This window comes from Helianthus annuus, chromosome 16 (genome assembly GCF_002127325.2).
Source record: "Helianthus annuus cultivar XRQ/B chromosome 16, HanXRQr2.0-SUNRISE, whole genome shotgun sequence".
NCBI classification, from domain to species: domain Eukaryota; kingdom Viridiplantae; phylum Streptophyta; class Magnoliopsida; order Asterales; family Asteraceae; genus Helianthus; species Helianthus annuus.
In genome coordinates this window covers 81,513,388-81,524,831 of record NC_035448.2, presented here as the reverse complement: position 1 = coordinate 81,524,831, position 11,444 = coordinate 81,513,388, and the positions used below count along the sequence as shown (strand labels likewise).

The 11,444-nt window shown below is 37.7% G+C and overlaps 1 long non-coding RNA gene across 3 annotated transcripts; it reads right to left on the bottom strand.

Annotated features, from left to right (window-relative positions):
* Positions 1-695: 695 nt before the first annotated feature.
* Positions 696-10,957, bottom strand: LOC110878633. 3 transcript variants are annotated; one of them, XR_002558119.2, is made up of 5 exons: positions 9,917-10,957; positions 8,760-8,846; positions 2,290-6,538; positions 2,108-2,185; positions 696-1,629 (listed from the first exon to the last, which is right to left on the bottom strand). It is a non-coding gene; the product is annotated as an uncharacterized LOC110878633 (long non-coding RNA). The 3 variants fall into 3 exon arrangements; XR_004885001.1 differs by having other exon boundaries at positions 8,760-8,835; XR_004885000.1 differs by having other exon boundaries at positions 2,290-2,746; positions 9,917-10,955.
* Between the last annotated feature and the right edge of the window lie 487 nt (positions 10,958-11,444).

Sequence of the window (11,444 nt, the reverse complement as noted above, 5' to 3'; positions counted from 1 at the left end):
AGATAAAAAAAAAATAAAAAAGTTCAGGATGAAACAATAAAAATATGATTAAGGAGATGCTTTATACAGTAATAGAGATTACTTATAAAGATTATCTAACTCTCTTAATTAATATCTTTAGAAAATCAATTAAAATCCCTGAGGAAAATCAAGCTCTAACGACATAGCTATCCATGGATCCAAACATAGAAAACCAACAATCAATTCAAGCATGAGAAACCAACCATCGACAGAAACTAAGATATATTCTACTGTGAATTGGTGGTGAAGATCTTAAACGGAAGGTAAAGGTGATTAATCATAACTCTGAAAGCAGCAGAGATAAACAAGTAAAACCTATATTACTGAAAACAAAGCGATCTCTAGTTAATGTGATCTGTTTGGAATAAACTAAGCAGCAGCAAAATCAGATGGAAGATCAACAAAATGTCGGGTTTCGGATTCAGCTCATACACACCATTGTGTACAGGAATAGGAATAGGAATACGGTCTATATTCCAGAATCAACAATCCGTTAATAAAGTACAAGCGAAATCAGATGATAGATCAACAATATCTCAAAAAAGTTTACAGTAAAAGCGTCATTCATTTACAAATGATATAAGAGGTATAGTTGAATTGAAAATTTCAGAATTTTAAAGTTTAACATTGCCATGTGGAGTCAAATAGCACCGAATTCTTGTACTAGCACTGTGAAAAATCAACATGTTATAAACTATTACTATATGCGTTCTCATGACCAAACCTATTACAAGTAAGCCAATATGGAATTCTGGTTACAATAATAAACTAGAAAGAAGATCCAATAAAATAGAAATAAGGAAACAAGAGCTAGAAAGAGGCGTTACAAATTAGGGAGAGTATCAAAATACCAAATGACTGGGGCATTTCACTAGATAAAGTAAAGCATGCTTCATCTCCCATTTTCCTAGTAATATCATAGTACCAAATGACTCAGGAATTTCTTGGACTTGTAGTCCCTTCAAGGAGGTGAAAAATTTAAGTTTGCCAATTGTACTCGCGGTAAAAACAAACACCATCTAAACTTGTTTCTAGTTTTAATGACAAGAACCAATTACACCATATTGAGATAGAAGAAAAGATTATCTTCAAGAGTGAATTAGACCTTCAGGGAGCTCCTTTTCCGGCAAACTGATGTACACTTGTTTCTGGTTCCTTTTCCAACCTCTTGTCCCTTATCATCTGTAAGTATAACATGTTGTCCAACCTTGAATTTAGAACGCTTTTCGGGGACCACAACTGTATCTTTGGTTCTTGAAACTGATCTCCTGCGATATTTCCTGTGGGTCAGTTGGGATGTAGATGGAGACGGATCATAATCTTCATCCAGAAGATTCTCCGGGGAATTTGGGTCTGGCCCTGACTCACTTTCTTTTTCAGGCAAAGCGTTCTCGTCATCAGAATGTACGCGAGCAACCTTGAATTTAGAACGCTTTTCGGGGACCACAACTGTATCTTTGGTTCTGGAAACTGATCTCCTGCGATCTTTCCTGTGGGTCAGTTGGGATGTAGATGGAGACGGATCATAATCTTCATCCAAAAGATTCTCCAGGGAATTTGGGTCTTGCCCCCACCAATCACTTAAAAATCCATCAGCTGCATCACACCCTACACCAACACATAAATCACTAACTTAAAATCAATCACTGTTTTATTTAACTATCTTCGTATCTTTAGAAAATCAATCACTGTTGTATTTAACAATCAATTAAAATCCCTCCCAAAAATCAAGCCCTTCGACTGAACCATCTATGGATTCAAACACAGAAAACCAACACTGCATTCAAGCAAGAGAAACCAACCATCTACCAAAACTAAGATATATTCTAATGTGAAATGGTGGTAAAGATCTTAAATGGACGGTAAAGGTGATTAATCGAAACTCTGAAAGCAGCAGAGAAAAACAAGTAAATCCTATAATATTACTGAAAACAAAACGTTCTCTAATGTGGTCTGTTTGGATTAAATTAAGCACCAGCAAAATCAGAAGGAAGATCAACAACATCTCAACAAAATCTATAGTTATTTGCAACAGATCTAAAAGGTAGTTGAACTGAAATTTCAGAAATGTAGAGTTTAACATTACCATGTGCACGGGGTACTTGTTATAACCTATGAATTTTCAACATGTTATGATCGAGTAACATGTACGTTCTTCAGTTCCCTGCATGATTAAACCGAATACAAGTAAGAAAACCGAAAGCTTATGAAAAAACAAAACTGGAAATCTCGTCACAATAATAATAGCAAACAAGATTGAAGGTTTACCTTGAGATCACGTCGCCTCTTTTCCTCTAACATTGTTAATGATCGTTACAAGTTAGGGTTGTGTATGGCGGTACTGGCTAATAAAGATACGTCTGTCGAATTGTTGAAAACTAGGTTTTTATGGTTGTGCGTGGGTATGGGTAAGGTGTGAAATTTACTATTCTACCCCCTCCATTTTACATTTTGTTTTAGTCTTGTTCATCACTTACCCCTTAAATTTGTGGATTTTCATTAATAGGGATGAGATCGGTACGATACCGGTACCGTACCGGTACCAATACCGTAAATACCGTTACCGAAATTGAGGAAATGTGATACCGATTACCGTACCGTTATAGATTCGGTACCGGTATCGGTACCGGTATTTCGGTACTTTACCACACTGGTACTGTTTTGATGTTATCCATGCTTTTTACCGATGATGAAGTTGCCGTAAAAAACTTAGAAGAATTCAAATCTAAAATAAAAAAAAAATATAAAAACTTATCAATATTAATAAAATACATAACAACTTGTGAATCAGTTTAACTAATATAAATATGATACGGACATGTTGCAATATCTTTAATGAAGAACTCTTTTTGAAAAAAAAAAAGAATATAAATTCTTGAATAACAGGAGTGTTGAAGTGATTAATATTAAAATACCTGCCGAGCAAGTTAGATTGAGTTCGTCTTTTGTAAACATATTTGAAGTTTAACACAAGTAAAAAATATAGCAACACGATCACCTAAACGCAAGGTTTTTTTACACAGAGCTATGGAGGGTTTACACAAAGCTATGATTATGGAGGCTTTCAAATGAATGGATGGCCAATGGGATTCATTATCCACCCACACTAATAATTATTTTACATCGATGAATTATGGAGGGCTTTCAAGTAACTAATCAATTTACATCGATGTTTATTTTATGCCTAAGCCGAAACCCTCCTAACATACAGACTACAGAAGATACTTCCTTTGCAATATATAAATGTTAAATAAAAAAACAGAAAAAAGAAGCAAACATGAAACATAGATTTGAATTTTTTTAATACCTTGAAGAAAACATGAAACAGAGTAACAGACGATCCTTCCTTTGGATTTTATGTTTAGGTTTTGTTATATTATTTCAATATATTGTAGTAGCCAATAAGATTAGTTGGACTTGGACTCTTCGTAATCCAACCTAAAAAGTCATTGGAATTCATTATTAAATTTGGTATTAAAACCGGTATTTACCGAAAAATACCTATACCGATACCGTTTTTTACCGATACCGAATTTCGAAAAATCTACTACCGATACCGGTACCGTTTATGATCGAATCTTCATAAATGGTCGAAGTTGACAAATTTTGAAAGTTAAAGATCTAAAATTGAACAATTTTGAAACTTTCAAAATTTTGACGATTGGTAGTTGAATGAAAGTTGGTCTCCCATGTGTGTCGTCAGTTAATACTGTATAAATCAATCCTTAGTGATCAATCCTTAGTGAGGTTTTCAGTTGAAAATTCTCTAAGATTGATTAAAACCCTAGTGGTTGTTCTCATTATGCGTTTAGCTTTTTGGTGTGTGCAGATGTAGCATTCAAGCAAGCTATAGGAAAATAGAACGTGTCAGAGGACAAGCTAAGAATTGACGACACAACATGGATGCAATTAGTGGATCAAGATGATCAAGATAATCAAGTTGCAGTTGACCACTCATCAACACCAAGGATCTAAAGCTTTGAAGATCAACAGATTCACAAGCTACATTCAAGGGGGAGCTTGTTGATGCACCTACTGTCTGTGACAAGTGAAGATGTTCTCAAGATCCATCAGTGTGAAATCGAACATCATGAGCATCATCCAAGGGGGAGTTTGTTGATGCAATTAGTGTGGATGCCGCTAGTGACGTTCGAGACTGTTCAAGTCGCGACCGAAGTCAACGGCGTTCCTCCTTCGGTTCGACTCGGCATATGAGATACAAGTGATGAAGACAACGATACGATACGAAACGAGACTGACATCATCATGACATCATGATGATGATGTCATGATTATTGAACCCATGCATGTATCTTTATAAATACACACGAAACAGTAGTGCATGAATTGTATGAATCACACGAAATATATGTAAACATGCATGCACACATGAAATACATGAGACACACCAAATATATGTGTGAACATGGTCTAGTTCGTGTAACATATAGCAAATATTTCGTGCCTGCTTCGTCTTGTTTCATGCGTAGTATTTTCGTTTCGCGTGTAAAGTGATGTATCGCCTATAAATACAACGGGATAGGATTCATTCAAAAACTGAGAGTGTGAGAGTGATCGGAGCTTTGTATTGTTCGAATATTGTACCAAAACTCTGTAGAAATCAATAGACGAAATCATTTAAGGGTGAATCTTATTGTGTATTACATTCTCTCGCTCGGTTTGTGACGTAGCTTGGATTCCGCACTCGCTATGGCATCCGAAACAAGAAATCACTTTCGTCCGACGATCCGTATCGGGACCTACAATCCTTGTGTTCAAGATCCGAATCCGGACCTACTATTAAAATTATGAGTTTGATTAATTTACTAACTCATTTTATAGAAATGAAAATCCGATTACTAATTTGTCATCTTAAAGAGTTAGATTTGTTAGTTCACTCGTGTGCATATCAAAGATTTGTATTAGAGCACATATGATGAAATCTAATTGACATTTTTCTTCATACACGAGTAATTTCCATTCACACGTCACACCCCAGACCGAATGAAGCAGTTGCAGACCAAAGATCTCGAATATCACTTCATCTGTGATTGTTTCAAACAGAAACTCCTCCATGTTGTTTAGGTCCATACCGACTACCATTTTGTGCCGGCTTATTTTCCAAAGTTTTGACAAATCACTTTTATTAATTAATTTTTGTAAACGGCAGTGAGTAAAACAAGTGTGGTGTTTCCTTAGTTCCCTTGATCCTCTTAACCTTGTGTTTTATGTCTCATATTTACATTTTTATTTTAAGTCTTTTTGCGGGTTTAAAACATGTTTAAAATGCTTATCCTAGCAAGATTGGTTGATCATCTGGACATATGATCTGTATTATGACATTATCACATATTCTAAATTTCACTGCAATACGGACAATAATACTTTTGGTCAGCAGACCATACGATCCGCATAGTGAGGTCACCACATATTATTAGTTTTAGGACAATACGGACCGTATCAGCTTTTCTCATAGGATCATACAGTTCGTATGCATTGAAAATGTCGGGTTTCGGATTCAGCTCATACACACCATTGTGTACAGGAATAGGTTGTGCGGAACACCTAATCCTTGTTACCGAACACACCCAGTTGTGCGGAATCCAACCGGGTAAGCAAATCAAGCAAAGAACACGAAAATACAAGACAATAATTCAACGTTTCAAGCTCAAATGTATTGATTCGGTAGAGTTTGTTACAATAATAGAACAAGATAATGCTCTCACAAACCTACTGTGTGTTCTCTCGTGTCTCACTGTGTGTCTGACCCTTCTCTGATTCAGCAAGCCGTTTAAATAGGCGAAGTATAACAGCACCATCACGAACTGTTAGCTGGCCACGAACTCTTAAGAAAGCCCACGAACTGTAAGCAGGGCTACGAACCCTTAGTGAAGCTCACGAACTGTAAGGGTTCGTCATGTTACACTGTTCGTCACATGTGTCTTCGTGCAACATTGGAAAGTTCGTAGAGATGTCAGCCCAATGCAAGCCTAAAGAAACTGATTGGCCCAATTATGTATTAAATCAACGTTCAAGTTCATGCAGAACATTTACTTCTTTGTAGTCCATGCTATAATGTGACATCATCATGACATCATCATCATGATGATGTCATGGTGATGTTAGCTCGCGGCGCTTCGTGCTTCACGTATCGAACTCTGGGGCGCACGACGGAGGAATGTCGTGACGTCGGTCTTGAGCCAAACCGAACCGAGTCGAACCAAACCGAGCCGCATCCACAAAGTGCATCAACAAACTCCCCCTTGGATGCTGCTCGTGATGGTTCGATCTTCACATGTTGTCGGATCTTCAGATGTCTTCACGTGTCACAAATAGGGAGTGTATCAACAAACTCCCCCTTGAATGATGCTCGTGAATCTTTTGATCTTCAATTCTTCAGATCCTTTCGGTGTTGGTCAGTGGACAGCTGCAACTCGATCATCTTGATCCTCTGATTGCATCAATGTCGTGTCTTCATTCCAAAGCTTGTCATAGAACACGTTCTTTTCGCCTTTAGCTGGTTCGAATGTAGCATTTTCACATACAAGAAAGCTTAACGTGTAATGAGAACAACCGCTTGGAATATAATCAACATAAACAAACGACACACATATGACCAACTCTCAATCAAACACCGACCGACAACAGATTGAAAATTATAAAAATTTGATCAATTTTAGATTTTAACTTTCACTTGTTAATTTTGATTGTTTACGAAGATGCGGTTGTTTTAGGTTTCAATCAAAGTTTCAGGTGGAAAAGACTTGAGATCCAACATCGTACAATCAAAAATAAGATAAAAATAAAATCTTTTTGGTTTTTATAAAGTTTATATTAAAACACACCTAAAATCTTTTTGGTTTTTTTGAATATTTGAAATGTAAAGATGGAAAGCAGTAAATAAATATTTACAGAGATACAGAAACTAAAAGCATTAAATAAATATTTATAGACATTCTTTTTGCGAGTTTCGAGGGTAAGTGTCACACCCCGAAATATCAGAGCTGGCGTGACTGGACCGATAGTCGTGTGTGATGTACTTCGACGTCCGCTGACGTATAGTTTAAGTTTCACGTATATTCGCGCACTAGTGTTTCGTTCCGCGTAGAATGTGATGTGCTCCGACATCCGTTGACGTATAGTTTTGAGTTTCATGTATCATCGTGCACTAGCGTTTCATTCCACGTAGGTTACCTGTTCGGGTAAGTAAGATAGCATAGACGACATAATATAACGGCGCTTGCCCGATTTGTTAGTCACGGTTTCTAAGTGAGGACCTTTAATGAGTTTCGACATAAGCTTTACAAAGGTCCTAAATGCATGTTATCCAAAACTCTCAAAGTTTGCTTAATGTATGAATCTGCTTCGTGAACCGTGTATCAACACAACACTAGTGTATGTTTAAAACCAAAATTGTTGACTCATTGTTTTCGGTAACGGTTGGAACCCATATTCGAGTCTTAAGCGTTCTGTACGTGTTCAAGCCTTAATAATCTAAGTCCCCATAGGAAAGTGAGGTTAGAGCCTAGATATCTCTACAGAAACCTAATTCGCTGAAACCCATAGCTCTGATACCAATCTGTCACACCCCGAAATATCAGAGCTGGCGTGACTGGACCGATATCTTCATTGCACAGCGGAAGCAAATAAGCTAAGACTTCTAGAAATTGAACGCCTACTAATTACTCGAATTCCCATGGGTTCTCTTATTCCAACCGTTCCATAGTTTTGAAAATGCAACCTGAGAAAGATCATGCGAAAAAGTCAACATAAAGTTGAGCGAGTTCATAGTTTGTCTTGAAAAGATTTTATACAAATATTTTTGTGTACCGGTTTAAAAGTTGTGGAGAAAACATAATAGAATCATTTTTCTCGATATATTATATGAAAACTGTGAGTCTAGCCCACGAAAATCTTTGTGCATTGCACGAGAGAGAATGGGCCGAGCCCAAAAAAAGTCTTTGTAAGCAGGACCAATACGTCCTCTTACTTGTACATAAGTTGAAAACGTTACCCAAGTTTGTAAATCCATGTAGTATGAGTTTGCGTCAAATGAATATTAAAAACATATGAACGTTATAGTGTTGTAAGTTGGTATGTAAAGCGTCTATGAACATGTTGATCATTAATGTTTCGCGAGGACATTAATATATGCGACGACATAGGAGGTACTCAACCCGCGTAGGCAATTTAAGTGTCGAATCACCTCGACTGGGACACAACAGCACTCTAAGTGGTCACCCATGGACCGTGAGTGGGGCTCGCCCGTACCCATTAGATCTAACCTTTGTTCCTTGGTCCTCAAAAGGATTAATGGCACCTTAGTTACAGCCTATGCTCACATGATCTAAGAGTTCATTCCATAACTTAATCATACCTAAGTTTGACATGTATTTCCCCCCGAAAGTTGTAAACCGAAACGTTGAAAGAAAAGGGGGACATGATCTCACTGAGTTGTCTCGTTTTTCGTACGCAGGCCAACCCAGTCCCGTTGTTGTAACTAGGACATTCCTGTCGCTAGTCATGAAAATCATGCATGTTTTGTAAAACCGGTATGTTTAGTATAAACCTTTCGTAAACCTTTCGAGTTCGTTGAAATTCATTTGCAACATAGTTTATAAATATGTGTTTTCGTTCATCAAAATAGTGTTTGCTTTTGCAAAAGCTTGCATGTCTTTCCACCCCCGAAAACATTTATAAAAATGTAAAACAGTAAAAAGTGGGGGTTATGAACTCACCTTAATATTCCTGTGCAAAGCTAGCTAGAAGTGATTCCATGATGTCATTCCAAGAATGTGAACTGCTAGCGTGCAACTATATCATTCCTAACAGGGAATAACTTGTCAGTTTCTAATTTAAACGTAGTTAAACTACGTGTCCGAGCTCTACCGAGTCGTTAACTAAACGACTCTAAGGTAGTGTTATCACGACTTAGAATAACCATACTATGGTTATTTGATCCCGTTTATAATCGGGATAAAACTAAGTCACAAAATCGACTTAGTTTTCAAGTGTTATAAGATATATATATATGTATGTATGTATGTATGTATATATATATATATATATATATATATATTTATCTATTTAAATATAAATATACCCACGGCATCGTGTTAGCTGTCGCGAATAGAAATACGTATACGGATAAGGGAGCGTCTTGTTGTGTCGTATATGATACGGTAATATACCGAGTTTTCGTAGGATGGAAAGGGATAAATATATGCACATATATATATTCGAAAGCTTAACGTTTGAAACGAATATAAGCAATTATATTCACTTTACAAGAATTTGGATTCTAACGTTTGAAAGAAATATAAAATTATATTCAGTTCATAAGATTTCCGAATACTACTCGCTTGAAATAAGAATTCCGAATCGTCGTTTGAAATAAATATAAAACATTATATTTATTTATTGTTATAAAAGTATTCGAAATCGTCGGCGTTTAAGATAAGTATAAATCATTAGGCTCCTTTTGTAGAGATATTCGAAATTAGTCGACCTATCGTTATTTATTTTGTATAAGTAGTCGAGGTTCGTTAATCTGTACACCGTCAAAATAAATAGTACACTTTATAGTTGTTTTGTAAGAAAAACTTGGACTTCAATATATGTTGTTCTTAGAATAAATATGTTTCGTGTTACGAGTTTTTAACGAAAAAAACGGACAGAGTTTCCTCTGTTTTTCGGATAACCCGACAACAAAAGTCGTCGTATTTTGTCAAAATTCAGCAATAATTCAATGAATTCAAACTATATATACGAAAATTTTATGAAATACGATAAAATAAAATGTGACTAATCACTAATAGATTCGGGTCGAGCTCAGTCGCGTAACTAAAAATCTATGAATCTATATAGAAAGTTTAACGCATCGTTAAAACTTTACCGGGTCATGCGTTGACCGCGTTTGACCTGTTTGACTGCGTGTTGACTAGACCTTGACTGCCAAGTCTGACCCGAACCATTCACTGTGACTATTTTGAACCAAACGTCTCGAAACTGAACTGGAACCCGAACCATAACGGAACCGCAAAACTGAACCTGGCCGAGTCTCCTGTTGACCAGCTTTGACCAGTCAACCAGATGTGTTGACTGGTTTGACTTGTTGACTGTCTTTGATCTGCTTTGACCAGGTATGACCTGGTGTTGACCGAGTCGAATTTGACCTGAACCGAACCAAGTTAAACCAACCTTGAACCGAGCCAAGACATAACCCGAACCAAGACTGAACCATGTGAACCGAAACTTAAACATATGAGCCGTTGACCACTTGACCGAGCCTGAACCAAACATAAAATAAACTCAAACCTAACCGAATATGAAATGAATGAACCCGTTAAGTTGTTGACGGAACTGAACCACGCATAAGCTCCACCACAGCCGCCGGCAGTGGTGTCAATCACCTATCATCTTCATCATCATCACGTCTCAAGATCGTCGGAACCCGAGAGCACCGCCGCTGTGAGCGGCGGCAGCGGCGCTGCTCCTCTCCCCGTCTCCCTTTCTGTTTCGTCGCCGCCGCAAATGGCGGTTCTGCTGTACGTCGTTCTCTCTCTCCCTCTGTCATCTCTCTCTGTCTCGTCTCTTCTGGTCGTCGCTCACCACCACCCAACGGTGGTGGTGGTCGGTTTCACTGATCGAAGGGGGGGGGCGGGGGGGGTTGAGATGAGTTGTGTGGGTGGGTGTAATCGGGTAGAAGGAGGGTGCTTGCTTGTGTCTAATTGGAGTCTTGTCGCCGGAGAAAACTCGAGGCGCCGGAGGTCGCCGGTGATATTCAGGCGAGCGAGATGGAGAACAGGGCTGATGTTGTGCGTGTTTTGTAGAAGATGAAGGTTTTAGGGTTTCTATGTGTGTTTTTAGATCTGCAGAGAAAGAATGAACACTGCTGTTGTATGCGTTGCACCATTTGAAAAGAAAATGAGAGTTCTAGGGTTAACTTTTTCTTTAAATACATGGGGTGTTTCAAGTGGGCTTGGGCCCAGGCCCACAAGCCCGTTTCTTGCGGCCCGTAATGTTTATAATGCCCATTTTCGTTTCCCGAACGTCGTAATATTTCGTATAATAAAGTTTTAGAGTCAAACACTAAAAAAATTATGTCGTTTATTGTTATTAGACTCGCTTGCGCGTCGGTGCGTTAAATCGCGTAAATTGACTCGGTTGTCTTTTTTAACTCGTTTTTTTGGTCCGTTTTAGACTATGAGTAATAGAATTTAAAAACGAAGTTAAATATATTGTAGTACACTAATATCGAGATGATATTCGAGTCTGGTGCTTCTGTTTCGTTGTTGATTGTCGGTGCGTTACTGTTTCCGCGTTTTTCGTTAACATTTGCGCTTTGTGTCATTCGAAGGGATAATATTTCACAAAACCACATTCATAACTATAAGTAATACGCATGTGACAACCCGAACTTT